Below are 16,605 nucleotides of genomic sequence, written 5' to 3'. Positions count from 1 at the left end.
ACGACTCCAACATCATCATCAAGTTTGCCGATGACACAAAAGTGGTAGGCCTGATCACTGGCAACGATGAGACAGCCTATAGGGAGGGGGTCAGAGACCTGGCCGTGTGATGCCAGGACAACAATCTCTCACTCAACGTGATCAAGACAAAGGAGATGATTGTGGACTACAGGAAAAGGAGGACCGAGCATGCACCCATTCTCATCGACGGGGCTGTAGTGGATCAGGTTGAAAGCTTCAAGTTCCTTGGTGTCCACATCACCAACAAACTATCATGGTCTAAACGCACTAAGACAGTCGTGAAGAGGGCACGACAAAACCTATTCCTCAGGAGACTGAAAAGATTTGGCATGGGTCCTCAGATCCTCAAAGGGTTCTATAGCTGCACCATCGAGAGCATCCTGACTGGTTGCGTCACTGCCTGGTATGGCAACTGCTCGGCCTCTGACCACAAGGTACTACAGAGGGTAGTGCGTACGGCACAGTACATCACTGGGGCCAAGCTACCTGCCATCCAGGACCTCTATACAAGGCGGTGTCAGAGGAAGTCCCTAAAAATTGTCAAAGACTCCAGCCACCCTAGTCATAGACTGTGCACAGCAAGCGGTACCAAGTCTAGGTGCAAAATGCTTCTTAACAGCTTCTACCCCCAAGCCTCCTGAACAGCTAATGAAAGGGCTACCCAGACCCCTCTTTTACACTGCCACTGCTGCTGCTACTACTACTGCTATCTGTTATTATCAATGCATAGTCACTTTAACACTACCTACATGTACATATTACCTCGACTAACCGGTGCCCCCGCACATTGACTCTGTACCGGTAACCCCTGTATATAGCCTCGCTATTGTTATTTTACTGCTGCTGTTTAATTATTTGTTACTTTTATTTTACATTTTTTACTTAACCCTTATTTTTCTTAAAACTTCTTAAAGCATTGTTGGTTAAGGGCTTGTAAGTAAGCATTTCACTGTAAGGTCTACACCTGTTGTATTCGGAGCATGTGACAAATAAAATGTGATTTGAATTTCTAAGAAAGTGAGATGATAATTGTTTAGAATTAAGTATTTTTAATTAGTTAATAGGCCTATAATCACTAATGGCAATATAAATACTATGATAAAGTAAACACCAATAAAAACATCATTCTTGAGAGGCAGGTCTAACCTGTTTTCTGTATCTTCCATAGAGCTTGGATTATGAGATGAACCCAAAATTAGATCATTTAAAAATGCTGCTGATATTACAGTTATTCAGTAGAACACTAGCCAGCTAATAGCTCACTGCGTAGTATGCCCATCCCCCACTCCCTTCCTCTTTCATAGACTGCGTGAAGACTGCCTGCAGAAACTCAAAATGTCCGCCAGTGCTGGTGCAGTGGACAACCAGGTTTAGCACTTGGCAGCTGTTGACTGAAACATCAACTTGAGCAAGAGGACTAGTGTTTAAACTCCTTCTACTTTTAGGTATCATTTTACTCTTCGCATAATTATACATACAATAGGGAATGTATCAAACGATCGCAATTTATGACATTCTTTGTCTGTTCTATGGACTCCTATTGCTAACAAAGAAATCAAAAGAACGCTGACTCTTTGATTGAGATACTTATTTGACCAAAATGTCCTTTGAATGGAAGATGAAAAATAATATGTTCAGTAACATTTTGCCTCATAACTTTACTATAATAATTATTAACATGTTATTTTCTCATCTCTGATATGATACAAAACGAATGAAATCACTGCTATGTTACAACAGCTCTGTTAACATTCCAATGTTACTGCAAACTGTGCGTAGGCTTCCCCTCAACACTCCTCTTTCATTACACGCGTTCCGGATTCACTGCAGAAAAAACAAAATGTCCGCCAACTCTGCTGTATGCGCAGCCAGCCAGACTGAGCCCTCACACACTGCTAACTGAACACGTATCCAATCCACTGTAGTACAACAGTGTATCAAGTTACATCACCTTCATGTTAATATGTTATCTGCTCTGTATGCCAATTTTGCACAGGCTGTTTCGTTCGTTTTTATTTCTATAAAAAGTAGGTTAAGTTTCTTTTTCAAAGTAGTTATTATGTACTTCCTTATCCATCCCACATAATGTTGTGTAAGGTTATGCTGATCAATTAGGTTAAATGTATTTAGTTTGGGTATATTTTCTCCTGAAGCTCCCATGATGCAGTTCAAGCTAGTCCTCCACTGTACTATATACTGCAGCATTTACTGATTGATGTGGGCCATAGATGATTGGTTTCTGGTCTGCAATAGGTGTAAACTGTCCACTGTATACCTCCAAACTGGGTAAAAAAGACTCCTCATCCCCATCTTGTCCTTGCTTCTATTCCTTTGGTAATGTTTGTTTCCCTCTGACAAACACTAGTGATTTACTAGGCTAGTAGTACTTGACTAGTACTGTGTTCTGTTCATAGCTCACAACAATTCTAGAGGGGTGTGGCCAAACAGCAGCACAACAATTCACAGATGTGTAAAATCTCAAAAGGCTTGAAAATAATGGGCCTATCTGTGATTGCAGCGCATTATAAATATATTTCCAGTGATCTGCCCATTCCTGAATTAATCTGTATGACAACACAGGCACTGGCAAACATCTCAAAATTACTATGCAGGTATACAGGTATGCAATTCCTCAACTACTTGTAAAATACTGCTGACCTTTCAATCATTAACAAAGGGCAATACAAAGTAAAAAATAAAATACAAAAAACCTGTCACACAGCAAGACAGGTTTGGTCAAACCAAAAAGTTGACAGAGATGGGCTGGGCTCCAAGCCATAGTCCAAGCTACAGTTGTCTTTCGTGAATGTTTTCTCCTGTTAAACAGGGCCTTTCAATCCAAGTGCAGAGTGCTCTCATGTTCTGTTGCTAGGCCTATGTGAGCTGCATCCTCAGGCTGATGGCATACATTTCAGAAACTCCTTTCAGATTATAATTTCTGTGAAAATTCCCTCCGTTTTCAGATCACTCCCAAGACACAGGCAAAGGTAGGCTATCAGTCTCAGCAATGTCGAGTAAACATTGTACGTTAAATTTCACAACTGGTAGGTGGTCTGCAGAAATCTTCAAGAATTCCTGCTCTTACTTTTCACTGCCTCGACAAGAACAAATTAATGTTGACAGCCTCTGAATAATGAAACTTTTGTTAATTGGACTCGATCTAAGATGATTTTACATTGAACCTTTATTTAACTAGGCAAGTCAGTTAAGAACAAATTCTTATTTACAATGAAGGCCTACCAGGGAACAGTGGGTTAACTGCCTCGATCAGGGGCAGAATGACAGATTTTTACCTTGTCAGCTCGGGGATTTGAACCAGCAACCTTTCGGTTACAGGCCCAACACTCTAACCACTAGGCTACCTGACGCCCCTATACCGTTCAAACCCCAGGTGTGTTTTCAATTAGTGGCAAGGCGGGAGGAGCCACGCAACATGAGCTTTGATCCGTGTTCATATCCCAGTATTGATCAGAACCAGTTTGTGGTCTTGTCGCTTTCTTTATTTTTATAGATTCCCATAAGAATCCATTAGCCAAGAAACCAATATGAGAAAATATTGGTAGATATAAAGATATTACATCCCTGTTAAAGCTCCTGTTCCAATGATGATTCAAGACCTTTTTCACTTGTCAGACAAAGATTTTTACACATTCGGACTGGTTGCAAAGCATTGCTCCTAATACAATACTTAAGGCTTCTAGCATTCACCCCCAACCCTCTCATGTCCTCACACACAAATAGCAGGGCATGACAATCTAAATGCCAAAAATTATACATTTTTACGACAGAAAAAATATACAAATATTTTCTCCTCATACAAAACACAAATACAGCACTACTGTAAACATTATTATTATTTTTTTTAAATAACACTTTCTAAAAATATATATATTATCCACGTTTCGGAATTGTGGTTAGCATAGCTCTACTTAACGGAAATGAATATATAGAACAATGGCTAAGTTAAATACTGAAATGTAGGCCAAAATCATAGTCAGAACAGAGCAACATCATTATAGCTGTACAACAGTCTTCAAAAAAAGAAAGAAATTCAAGTAAACCTTGAACAGGAGAAGTCTGGAGAAGAAGGCCTTCCGTTGGACAGAGGTCGTACGCGTGATTCGATTGGCTGTGTTGATTGTACTAGCAACAGCAGAGGGAGGAAGAAAAAAAGCGGGAGGGTGAGGGGGACTAAGGTTGGACTGTTCCATCTGTTTCAGCATAGAGTGTTCTTGTGCAAGGCTGTGCGCACAGTGAAACCATCAATCTCAGCCTCGTGGCTAAAGACAGCCAGCACAGGCAACACTGATCCAGCACAGGCTGACAAAGTGCACAATGTAACACACTCAGAACAAAAGGATGGAAACAAATTTATTTTCTCCCTTTGGGATTTACCCCAGGGTGGCCATCTTAAGTTATTAAAACAAATGCAAAATATACTTTTTTTTGTAACTTTGGCAGAAGCATGCAGCACAGAGACTGCTTTTTGCCCGCAAAAAAAACAGGCTAGCAGCGCAGTCAGTACTAGAGTGCACAGCCTGACACACTTAGCACCACCCCTCCCCCACACTAGCAGTCTGTAGCTGCATGGAAAATTACAGCCTAGCTAGGACTAAACCATTCTGACAGAGGAAGGGGGAAAAGATTTTTCTCCTACTAGAGAGGGTGCTAGAGAGGACCGTTTAATTAACCACCAGAAATCTAGATTACTTCTGTCCTTAATTAAAAAGGCCTATAATCACTAATGGCAATAGCAATAAAATGATAAAACGAACATGCATAAAAAATTATGGTAGTAGATAGTTTACTCATTCTTGAGGTGTCAGGACTATGTTTCTGTTTCTTGCATATTTCTTGGATTACAAGATGAAACCTAAGATAGATCATTTAAAATGCTGCTGATATTACAGTTATTCAGTAGAACTAACACTAGCCAGCTAATAGCTCACTGCGTAGTATGCCCATCCCCCACTCCCTTCCTCTTTCATAGACTGCGTGAGGACTGCCAGCAGAAACTCAAAATGTCCGCCAGTGCTGCTGCTGTGCGCAGCCAGGCTTAGCACTTGGCAGCTGTTGGCTGAAACATTCACTTGTGCAGGAGGACTAGAGAGTTTAAACTCCTCCTACTTTAAGGTATCATTTTATTCTTACCATAATTATACATACAATGGGGATTGTACCGAAAGATCGCAATTCATAACCTATCGCTAACAATGAAACCGAAAGATCGCTGACTCTTTGATTGAGATACTGATTTGAACAGAGACGTTCCATGCTTTTTCAGCTCTCATGCAGTTTACAGACCTACTCCAGTACCTTACTCACTGAGCTTTGTGTCCTCTTTTTCACCATTGGGGTTCTCCTTAGAACTTGACCATTGACCTCAGAGTGCCTCTAGAATTCAGTCAAGCTTGGAATTCTTACTCTATATTCTAGTAGTTAGCCTAGGAACAGTGGGTTAACTGCCTTGTTCAGGGTCAGAACGGTGGGGCATTGGACTAGTAACCGAAAGGTTGCAAGATCAAATCCCTGAGCTGACAAGGTAAAAATCTGTTGTTCTGCCCCTGAAAATAAGAATTTGTTCTTAACTGACTTGCCTAGTTAAATAAAGGTAAAAAGAGACAAGTCTTGTCTGAACCAATACCTATATTGTCATTAAAAAATGCATTGGGCTTGATTTTATTTCAGTCTATCATGGATAAAAAAACAACGAAAGTTCCTCAAGTATCTTCAAGGCAAATAAGATTGATGTGTAATCTTGTCGCAAATTAGATTTTGTGATGTGTAATTTAGATTTATAACCCTGCCAAACCCCCAAAAAATCCCTGGCATCTTTAACCACAAGGTTGAAAGGTTGAAAGTCCAAATATTGCTAACAATTCAAGAAATGCCTTGCTAACCAGCTACCACAAAAAAATATAAGTCGAAGTAGCCTACAGACATAGGACCCTATAAAATATGTTTTATTTTTTGCCCGATACGTTTAGTTTTTTCCCAAATTCCGTTTTCCCCCGGGGGGGGATTATCCAGGTCAAAAAATCACACAATGATCAAAAAAAGAGGGATATTCTAAGTCCACAACAATGCTTAAACCTCATCAGGAGACCACTCGACATCTGAGAAAAATAGAAGACATTTTGATTTTGGGGTGTAGTTACCCTTTAGGGGTAAGTTACCCTTTAATGAACCAGCAAAAGAGATTTGTTTAGTTAGCAACATTTCTCTAGCACTTTGCAGTGTGTGCAAAACAAAATGGCCACTGGATTGATGCAAATAATCATGATATCATTCTGCCAAATAGGCATATATTACTTTGTAGTTAACATTTAATTTTTTTTTTTTTTTTGGAAAGCCTTTCCATCGCTATCAGGGGAGGTTATCATTAGCATCATCGCTAATTGCTACACAAAGTGTAGACATATGCACGCACCACACACAGAGGGGCATTCCTGTGTCTTTTCAGAAAGTGCAGGAAAATACGAATCACTGATTGATTTTGTTCATGTTTTATGATTAATTTGGGCAATTTAATGGATTTTCTAATAAGTTCAATACATTTAGTTGATTTCCTACTAAGTTCAATATATTTTTGAAAATTGATCAATTCTGTTTTAATATCTGGATTCCGTGATTCTGTCCTCGTTCTCCTTAATGCAGATTTTATAGGGCCCTATACTAGTAACTGATAGTGGTGCAATCATTAGACCCGAGCAACACAGTACATATACCGCTACATTACACCCTGGGGGTTCTGTGAACACTTTTATTATAGACACGTATTATAGATCTGCAAGACTGTACATAATATTCTTTACTGGTCTAATGAGTGCCATGAAGTATTTTATTCAATAGCAGTGCATGGCTTTATGTGAATGACTCCTGTGAGAAGCAGAATAATAATTGTTATAAATTATAATTTGGCCTGATTCTCATCCATAATGTCGGTTGGTTCATGCGTTCCTCGCTGACAATGAACACATCATTTCTCTCAAGTTTGTACATCAGACATTTTGACACACATACACATACATAAAAATGTTTTAAGTATTTAAATAACCACCTGTTTAAATGACCTTGGGATATAAAACAATAAATGATTCATGAAATGTCCAAAGCACCAAAGACTAACATAAATATTGACTCAAGACCACATTGGGAACACGTTCCTCCCCCTGCTCTCTCAATCAGGTGGTTAGCCAATCCAGAGGCAGTGTAAAAGGAACCAGCTAGAACCTGCTGAAACCAGTTTAAGCAATGTTATTTAGACAAGGGAAGAATCATTCAATACTCTACTTCCTACTTTACAGTGTTAACTCCGACCTTCCGTTTTGAAGAATTCTGTCATGAATAGCCCCGGGGATCCAAAACAAGGAGTGATATATGGCATACGTTTCCTACATTAGCCTACAGGCATATTAGATAAATATATGTAAGTGACTAGCCTACATTGCTAACTGACCACAAATGGGATTAGGCTAGTACAAGACGTTATGCTGGTGTTAGGCCTATATTTCTGTTATGTAAAGTACCATTAAAGATGTCTATCACATGAACGGGTAAAACGTCCAGGGGTGGGCTGCACCTTATAGTTCTGTTAGACATGACCTGTAGGCCTTCACACAAATGTTACTCCACAAATCCTGTTAAGTGTAGGCTATCTTGAGTGAAATGTTGCTCTCATTTTTTATGCTGCCCATCCCCCACGCGACAGTTCTGTAGAGACTCACAGCAACAGTCACAACGTGGAAGCAGTCTTCAAGTGGTCCAGCCTCACTCACTAGCCTAAATATTTCCGCATTGAGATGAAGTACATAACACATATTTTCAAATACTACGCACACAACTGGTATTCTGAGCTTTCATACTTCTGAACTGAATACCTTCCACGATGCAAAAAAAACAAATGGAATCACAGAATACAGGCATCTGAATGGTATTCCGATTATTGCAATGTCTGTAAAATTTGAAGGCCTAAACTGTACAACAAAGCACTGATGAAGTGAGTATCTGGAGACTGTTTTCCTCCCAGGCCAGACAGGGGTTCCTTGCTTTGCTACTGATTGCCCACACAGAACTGATTGCACATTTCTCATATTTGTGCTGCATTCGTGTCAGTCCCTCCCTTGGGTTTTGTTCTGCCAGCGATTATCTCCAGCTGATCTCTATAGTTCATCCATAGACTGGCTGTTCGATCCACTGAAACTGGTTGATCAAGGAGTGTCCTGTGTGGCTCGGTTGGTGGAGCACCGCGCTTGCGTCGCAGGGCCGTGGGTTTGATTCCCTCTAGGGCCATCCACATTAAAATGTATGCACACACTGATGTAAATCGCTTTGGATAAAAGTCTGCTAAATGGTATATATTATTATATGGCTATATCATACTCTGGGTCCCGAGACAGGTTGGGTATGACTGATCAGGGTTGGTGAGGTCGCTTGAGGCAGACATCTTGGTTTGACAGAAGGTGAAAGAGGGATTGTTTCGAACCAGTTACAGTCCAATACTACCACAAACAGTTAACTGTCTTGTTGAACCAGATTGACAAATTAACCAAAATAAACTCAACCACGTCTTCATTAACCAAATTCAAAATAGTGTCTATGTGGAGAAACTCGTCATGCTATCGTTCTATATGAAAAACTTACAACAGTCAGTTCTTGACACAAGAACGCTTACCTATTTGTTCTTACAAAAATGTACATATGGTTTATTAACATTAGGTAATTATTCAACAATGATGTATTATTTCAAAGGTAGTTTATCTAGCAATAGTGCGATTCCACATCAGCGAAAAATATTTTGGGTATATCAGATTTTTCTGGTAATTCTCACATAGAACTTCATTAGGATTAAAGACATTAGAAAATACTTTTAACATTTGTATCACTAACCATTTTTGAGAAAAATCATGATTAAAGTGGCCATTTTAGGCCCTTTTTAGACCGGTACATGCCTACTGTAAGACACGATGTTTTGTGAACCGTGCATGATCCAGACAACATCTTCCTCCTTATATTGTTCTCTCAAATATGGAGTATGTCTACATTCCGAAATATCATGTATGGTTCATAGATCATAGAGTCTTACAAGAGACAAGTATAGGTTTAAAAAAAGGGCCTTAAATGTACACTTCCATCATCTGATTTGTGATACAAATGTAAAAAACATGTCAAACATCCTTCCTCCCAATGAAGTTTCTAAGTGAGAATTGCCAAAACAATCGGAGATGACAAAAATATTTTACGCTCCCGCTGGCATGGAATCGCCCAATAGCTATTAACTAGCCAATATAAAATATTAACATAGCCTATGACAACTGCAAGGACAGGTAGGTTAAGCCTAGCTTTTGTCCGGAGTTCTGCCTCCTTTTCAGTTAGCCCAGAAACCGCAGGCATATGGAAGCCTGGAAAAGCAGTGGGGGAGGGATAACTGGCTGCAGGACTGTACCATCTTCCTCAGAGGGGAGACTAAAGTGGATTAAGGGGGCACACACACTTGGTGTGAACGAACTGGAACTACTGGTACATATATTTACAATGAAACATTCAAGGTAATAAACTACTTTACACTAGAGAACTGAAAACCCCCCAGAACAAATGCAATCTCAGTCTCTACACAAATGAATATGAACTAACTCACCAGTGTGCCTGAAATAACTTACTTTTAAAGCCCAAATTTGTCAAAAACACACACACACAGAAAGTTGCACCAATAGAACAAATATAAAAAACAAAAACGCACAACTATCCAGTAAACGATTGGTCTACACAGGAGACGTTGAAACACCCCTCCCCCCTCACTAACACAGTCACTCACAGACACTGTGTACTGGGTGGAAAAGTACAGCAAACCAGGGCCATACCACTCTAAGAAGCCAGGGGGGGTTGAGATCAAAAACGCACAACTATCCAGTAAACGATTGGTCTACACAGGAGACGTTGGAAAACCCCTCCCCCCGCACTAACACAGTCACTCACAGACAGACTGTGTACTGAGTGGAAAAGTACAGCAAACCAGGGCCATACCACTTTAAGAAGCCAGGGGGGGTTGAGATCAAATAACAAGACAAGAGGGGAGAGTAATGCTAGAACACTAAAAACTATTTTTTTTACATTCAAAAATATTTTTTATATAAGAAACTATACCAATAATAGGTGTTTCAATATTTATCAAAAACAACTTGAAATAGTTCACGTTAAAGGAGATTGCTTATTAATTCTGTAATTCTACGTGCGCCTTACGTTACACTAGTAGACAGACTACCTCAAAACCAATGTGTTTCCAAACTCATTACAATTTGCGTAAAAAACATCTAGGCCTACCTGAAACGATGCTTCTAGGGGTGCACTAGGTTTCTTCAAGCATGAACAGCCTTTCACGTATGCTAGTACATACAGTGAGACGAGCATTCCAATTCCAGTGCAAAATATGTCCCCAAGAGATGTGCCTGCCCTGTATGTAAGTCACACAGTTTACAATACTGTTCATTGTAGGACTGTGTGGAAACAGAAGGAGAAAAACTCATTCTAGGCCTATGCCCACATCTAATCTGATAATAATCTTTCCAATGTAATGAAAACGTGTTATGGAAAATAATTGTGTCTGTTCACCATCGTTTCTATTTCCATAGACCTAAGACGAAAGAAAGTTCCAATTGCAATAGAGAGCACATAGGGAGCAGATATTCAAAATGCCTTATACACAGCCAACAAGAACAAAAATGGCAGTACTCTTCAAAGACGCAAGACTTTGAAAGTGACAGATTGTCTAAAATGTTATCATATAGTTATGTTCATAATTATTATGTTTTTTCTGGGAGGCTAATGCAGCTAGCTGAGTGCTAACTATTCACTATCCCTTCCCCTCCCCCACACACAAACACTGCGCTGCCACATTTTCTGACGGTGCCACTTATTATTGCAGCAACTCAAAATGGCCACCATAGCTGCTGTTAGCTAGGTTTTTTCCATGTGCTTGATCCCCAATTTGCAACAATGTCAGGGAATACTTTGCAGTCACATTAAAGTTGCTTCCTAAAGTTCCTACTGGTGCTGAATTAGACATATGCTAAATGTATTTATGCCCTATTCATACATTTTACACGTTATTGCTGATGTTAGAGCAAGACTCCTCATACAGTGGCTCTAAAGAAAAGATCCTGACCAGTCTTGTCCATTTCTTCCCTTTTGTCATTCAATGTTATGTCTGTGTTTCCATAGTGTGTGTACCAGTACTTTGTCTCAATATCTAATGGTATTTTGACAGTACTAGCTCTTTGTTTGGTTGCTAGTTTTGAAACAGAAATGGTTGATGGCTATTTACAAACTTGACAATATTTGCAAATATTCTGATCTTGAAAAGAGGCTATCAGTCTGATTCCTAAAATTCTTTAAGCCAGATAACCCCTTTCGTCGTAATACTGCAACATCTCATCTGACACCCTCCAGCATCACCCGATCCTACATAGGCATCGTCCATGCTTCCCTGCAATATTTGTTTTAATCCTTCAAATTTACTATCATTGATAATTCCTTTTGAAACAAATTCCTTGCTACATTTATAGAGCAAGAAGCAACATTTATTGTTATAGCCCCAGTGACTTGCACTCACAACTTTGTCAATGTTTGGTGGCCGTCATGGTTATAAAGAAGTTGTCAAGGTTGAAGGGGATCACATCATCTCAACCAATGGGGTTGTCTAGATTTTGAGTGCATCGACATAGGCTGGATCAGGGGTTCTCAACTGGTTTTGCCCCGGGACCCATATTGAACCAGGTTGTCTCAGTTGCGACCCAATATTCGCATCGCCAAAACACAATCTGAAAAACTATTTTTTATGCTATATTGATAGTAAATGCAGCAATTATATGACAAGGGATTAACATTCCCACCGCTTTCATTTTCAATAATACAAATTTGCCCATGTCCTTGATTAAGAATGTTAATAAACTCACTTGCTTTAGACCACAAAATCAACCAAAATAGTGTTGCTATACTACACATGTTCTACCTGGTTAATTCAAGGGTTTTTTATTTTATTTTTTTACTCCAGACACCCATGACCCACTCAAAACCTCTTGGGTCGCAACCAATCAATTGAGAATCACTGGGCTAGGTTATGATGGACTATGACCTGTAGATGGCGTGTGCATTTCCAAATTTTGACGTCAAATAATATAAAGTATGGTAGTTAGCGTGCCGACAAGCTACGCTGTGAAACAAACCGCTTTAGCTGCCTAGGCTTGCAACATTCACTTGTACTTGATACATGTTTTTCGATGAAAGCACATTTTTGTCTTGAAAGAAACATAACATTTTGGGCAACAACAAAAAATGTACAGCCAAATACAAAGCATACATAAGAAATACTAAATATAAAAATTATCTTTTGGTAGATATATACACACACACATACATATATATATATATACACACACACATATACATATATATACATACATATACATACATATATATGTATATATTCAACAAGGTATGTATATGTATATATACACATTATATATATATATATATATATATATATATATATATATATACACACACACACACACACATATACATATATATATATATATATATGTATGTGTATATATATGTATATATATATACATATATATACACATACATATATACACATATACATACATTATTATTAAAGTGTGTGTATAGACAGACTTTTAAAAAATATATCTACCAAAATATATATATTTTTAAAATGTGTAAGCATTTTTTAAATATATATATTTTGGTAGATATATATAAACACACATATATATATTACATATATTTAAAAATATATAAACAAACAATTGTAGTTCTCTACTCAATAGCCAAAAATTTCAAATGATTTTGCTAACAGTTAACGTTAGCTAGCTAGCGCCCCCCTTCACCCCACCTCGCTTTTTTTTTCACGTCCATGTCCCTGCCAAGACCAGTCTACATCCCAAGCTAATGTTTTACACATACTCGTTCAAGAACATGACAGAAAAAAATGAAACGCCTATTTTATAGAGAAAGTGACACATTTTAAATAGACAAAAACAAAACTGTTGGAATGATCTGTAAAAACAGTTAAGACAGCTAGCATGCTAGCTAACTCACCGATGCTTCTGAATTCTGCCTGTTTCCCGCGAAATAGCCAGTATCCGCACGAGCCGAATGTGCTCCTCGCTCACAATATCGATTTATAATGTGCAGAGGATCGCAAACTCAGCCAAGGGAAAAAACGTAAATATGAGCGTGATAGTGACGCGGACACACCGGCTAGAAACAACACCAAAACAAAACCTGTGCATGCAGACTGTTCTCAGCGACTACAGTCAGTCATCCACCACTGTGTTGTCAGCTCCTCCTCCTTCGTAGTCAAGGGGAGGGGGTTGAGTGCGTGAGAGCAGTCTAGGCACCTCCTACTAGATATCGTCCATGACAGAAAACAACGTGAAAGCTGGTAGGAGTAGCTTTAAAAGAAAATCAAGTACAGTATGAATACTGTCGTCTATGATTTTTTTTTTTTTTATTCAACAAGGTAAGTAGAAGTTGAAGGAAATTATATATGTTGAAGAGAGAACAGAACCATGTCTAACGTGATTTTCTTAGATCTGTTAGGGTAAGAAAGACTTGTGTAGACTTTCACAGACTACCTGATCGCCTGAGGGTAAGAAAGACTTGTGTAGACTTTCACAGACTACCTGATCACCTGCTCTACTAGGAGAATAGACAGTATCAGTCACAAGACCGCCATAGTGGAAGAGCTAAAGACTGTTTTCTGACAAGGCAAGAAGAGGGGGATGGGGTGTGGTCTTTTCTGATGGGGGAAGGGTGGGGGAAGTATGAAGGGAGCAGGGGTGAGGGAAGTATGAAGGGAGGAGGGGTGGTATTCATAAGTGGGAGGAGTCTGTTTAAGAACAGTGGCAACACAAGTATACTTATAACAGCTTATAATTATAGTAAAGTATTACATCTTTGGTGGAAATTATGTATTGTACTTTTTTTTTATATTCATCCCACATCCTAGAAAAGTTTCAGCTGAAACTACAGTGCTTGTGATCTGTGGGCTCTCTTGGTAGCTGTTAAGCATTTCAACTGTTCAAAAGCTATAGTTGTTCATAGTAGCATAGCAACATACGTGTCTAAAAATCGAAATGTCTATAGACAGTGGTGATTTGTTCGTTTTGTGGCTTCAAATGTGGATCTAAATCGTAAAGGAAAAAGGAAGAAACAAAAAAAACAAAAAGGTAAAACTTGTTTTAGGCCAGACTGAACAAAAAAGATGCTCAACTGCTTCAAGTGCTAAATTGTTCTGGTCATAGGTTAAAGTGACTTAGTAGGCCTATATGTACAACGTATGTGATCAATAAACACATCCAGAGCCAAAATAACATATGCAAACTTATTCATCATTGAGAAAAATTACATTTACTGACATTTACTCATTTTCGCACATCCCATGAGCTGATTTCAGGTCGGCCATTTTGTCTCACTGGCCCCTCTGCAGGCAAACTCTTTTTCAATTAAAATGTCTGCTTGTGCCACTGTAGTTCCACCAATGACCAATAGAGGTCTTTAAAAATATACATGTGATTAAAATGTTTATGCCTGAAATGTCTGGAATTGTATTTATCATATTAACACGTTTTCTTGTTTAGCTACTGTATTTAATTTGTTCGGTTAATCTCCTGGTTTGTGCGTTTTTCTGGAATTGATTATATCCACTTTCCATAGCGAACCACATTATTTTTGGGGGAGGGTTGATTTATTTGATTGAATCACCATGTTAAAAATCTGTCTCGCACATACAATTCATTGTATATAAGCCCCCTCCCAATTGGGAAAACCCAATCAGAACTAAACTGCCTATTCTTTATAATTGTTTTCCCCCTCACTGCTAAAACTTACTGCATCACAATTAACTCAGAGAAAAGGGTACACGCATACACACAGTCAAACACACACACAAGCAGACACCTTGCTACATACAGTTCATCAGTGAGAGAGTGACTGTAGTATGCTCCTCCCCTTTCTCCACAAAGGGAGGGGGTGCTTCCAGCCCTAGCCGGCTGTGTGACAAACTAAAGCAGAACTGGCATTGAAAAACAGACAGACAATGGGCACCTTCAAGTCATAGAGATAGATAGAGGACTCATCTTTATCTTTGCCATCATAGCGTCTGTGACTGCATTGGGAGCGCCATTGAGGCAATCTCCATTTTGAAGTAGTACATTTTCTTCTTCTTCAGGAGGGATCAGCCAATGAAGTTGGAAGTCCCACCCAGTTGACTACATTAAGATGGTGGAAGCTCTCAATGGTGCTTCCCATGCTAACACAGACTTTTGGCCACTAGAGGCCTCTATCATTCTCTATGGTTCGAGCAGCTCAAGTGTGTTGCATTATGGAGACAAAAATTGTCAGACTTGTGCCTACATGTGGACTGCATGAACTTTACAAAAACCATGTGATCAAAGGGCATGCCGTTAATGGGCTTGTTTAACATTGCAGCCGACAGTGCAGGCGAATGCCGACTGACTGATCTACAAAGAACCGTGTTTAATAAATAACTTCTCATTATTATTTGTAGATCAGTCAGTCAGTCACAATTTACCCATGAAATATTACGGTTTTGATCCTCTCTAACAGTCTTTGATGAAGTTGTCTTCAAGTCGCTGCAGTTGCTTCAAACCAACTGCACCATGCAGCCATCACCTGCATTGAGGCACTATTTGTCAACCAATCATTCGGGTGTTTTTGGTTGACTCACGCAAACGTGACCAAAGACGTTACTGAAACAGGAACTAACTTTGACACGATTCTAAAGCTACAGGAGATACAAATTAAAGTGATATTTAAGATCTCTAACCAATTATTTGCAAACAAGTTCAATCAAATACATCTTTATTCCTCACAGGCTTTGTAAACGGCAGGTAGCCTAGTGGTTATAGCGTTGGGCCAATAACCGAAAGGTTGCTAGATCAATCCCTGAGCTGTCAAGGTAAAAATCTGTCTTTCTGCCCCTGAACAAGGCAGTTAACTCACTGTTCCTAGGCCGTCATTGTAAATAAGAATTTACTTGCCTAGTTAAATAAACAACAGGTGTAGACTAAAACTGAAATGCTTACTTACGGGCCATTCCCAACAATGTAGAAAGAAAATTGATAAATAATAGAAATGTACTAGCAAATACACAATGAGTAACAATAACTTGACTATATACATGAGGTAATTGAGGTAGATATGTACATATAACTAGGAATGAAGTGACTCGTCAACAGGACAGACAAACAGTAGCAGCAGTGTGTTATGTGGGGTTATGAAATTTTCATTTAAACATTTAGAAAGACTCTTCCCCAAATGTTTATTGAAAACAAATACATTTGCACAAATACATCGTTACAGTTAGTTAGCTAGCACATTTTTGCCCGATTAGCATTGACATGAAACCAGTCAAAACACCTCAAAACAAGACATGGTATCAAGAACAAGATAAAACTAGCTGAAATGAGCCAACTATGATTCCCTGCATGTCATTGTTGCTAGCTACAGCATCTGACTATTCATAATCATAACTAAGCA

General features: G+C 39.0%; 1 protein-coding gene across 1 annotated transcript in view; it reads right to left on the bottom strand.

Moving 5' to 3' along the window:
* LOC120032983 (activating transcription factor 7 interacting protein) overlaps positions 1-13,368 on the bottom strand; it is a 57,312-nt gene extending 43,944 nt beyond the window's left edge. Inside the window, exon 1 of the mRNA XM_038979261.1 lies at positions 13,141-13,368. The gene's annotated coding sequence lies outside the window, so the exon portion shown is untranslated. The remainder of the gene's footprint in view (positions 1-13,140) is intronic.
* Between the last annotated feature and the right edge of the window lie 3,237 nt (positions 13,369-16,605).

Source organism: Salvelinus namaycush, chromosome 39 (genome assembly GCF_016432855.1).
Source record: "Salvelinus namaycush isolate Seneca chromosome 39, SaNama_1.0, whole genome shotgun sequence".
Classification (NCBI taxonomy): Eukaryota; Metazoa; Chordata; class Actinopteri; order Salmoniformes; family Salmonidae; genus Salvelinus; species Salvelinus namaycush.
Note: the sequence above shows the minus strand (reverse complement) of the source record. Positions and strands in the feature narration are given on the sequence as shown.